Source organism: Odontomachus brunneus, unplaced genomic scaffold (genome assembly GCF_010583005.1).
Source record: "Odontomachus brunneus isolate Ranch 3 - 2012 unplaced genomic scaffold, Obru_v1 Obru_scaffold_121, whole genome shotgun sequence".
Taxonomy (NCBI): Eukaryota; Metazoa; Arthropoda; class Insecta; order Hymenoptera; family Formicidae; genus Odontomachus; species Odontomachus brunneus.
The window spans coordinates 54725-55227 of NW_022639571.1; positions in this window are offsets into that span (position 1 = coordinate 54725).

The window sequence follows — 503 nt, forward strand, 5'->3', positions numbered from 1 at the left end:
ATTACGAAAATATACAGATCCAGTCTCCAAATCCCTCCACGGTCTCCAAGATCTAAAAGGATTTTTAGCATTATGGAGAGGTTCTAAATGCGAACCTAAAATTTGTTTTAAAATAGACACGTTTTGTTCTGCTTTCTCTTCCGATGTGGTAGTTAAAATTAACGGACAGTCTCTAATCCGTGATAAAAATATGCTTCGCGAACATGTCCACTCATTATTAAAATCTGCTTGAAATTCTATAATTATATTTGGTTCTTTAAAAGATGGACCGGCCACATACATATGGTAAAATGTACTATAAATTTCAACATGAAGCACTGTATTCCTCTTCTTGCAGTAATAACAAAGTTCCATGTCATAATAATTCTGCTCAAGATTTGGTCCTACTAGTATAATTGTTAGTTCCCTTACGTCACGTAAGAGATGTACAAATATTTCCCAAGCATTTATATACTCTTTTTCTAAGGAATTTAGTGCTACCACGTGAATAACGTATTTAAAAT